At 45.8% G+C, this 626-nt stretch overlaps 1 long non-coding RNA gene across 1 annotated transcript in view; it reads left to right on the forward strand.

The window, feature by feature from the left end:
* The window catches only part of LOC111533909, a 1,210-nt gene extending 843 nt beyond the window's left edge, over positions 1-367 (forward strand). The window contains exon 3 of the long non-coding RNA XR_003307680.1: positions 306-367. This is a non-coding gene — a long non-coding RNA (uncharacterized LOC111533909). The remainder of the gene's footprint in view (positions 1-305) is intronic.
* The last annotated feature ends 259 nt before the right edge of the window (positions 368-626 follow it).

Raw genomic sequence — 626 nt, forward strand, 5'->3', positions numbered from 1 at the left:
CTAGGCAGCCTCGAATCTACTTCCTGTTTCTATAGTACAGTGGCTTTTTGTATTAACCAGTTCTTAAGATGACTGTTTTACATTGATGAGGTTGCCCTAGCTAGAAAGCCAAGGCTCTTTCAATTCTTTCTGGCCCTCTCCTTTGCCTGCCTTCGACGCCAAGGAGAATGGTCCAGCAGCATCTCAGCTCATGGTTGTCACCCACCCCCCTCCATACACTCCAGCCCTGGTCCACAGCCCCCAAGGGTCCTTGTGGGATTCATCAGCAACACCAATGCACTGACCATCACTCTATGTCCTCCTAGGTCCTGTTGAAGATCTGCAGGAGTCTGCACATGGCGGCGTGGAGGATATGAAATCAGAATGTGTAAGACTTTATTTATTTCTCTGGACGAGAAATGTTTTTTTTTTTGTTTTGTTTTTGTTTTTTCTGGGGCTTGTAAACTATCAAGTGAATATCATTTCCGACTGCCATCATGGATCAGGCTTCAGTTGGTCATGGACTCTAGTGACTGGTCACTACAGGTTATGACCAACTGAGGCCTGATTGACGATGGCAGTCAAAGGACGGCATCACTTACAAACTCTTTGGTAGTGAGTGTATTTCTCAGTAGCAACTTTTCTCC

This window comes from Piliocolobus tephrosceles, unplaced genomic scaffold, assembly GCF_002776525.5.
Source record: "Piliocolobus tephrosceles isolate RC106 unplaced genomic scaffold, ASM277652v3 unscaffolded_19857, whole genome shotgun sequence".
NCBI classification, from domain to species: domain Eukaryota; kingdom Metazoa; phylum Chordata; class Mammalia; order Primates; family Cercopithecidae; genus Piliocolobus; species Piliocolobus tephrosceles.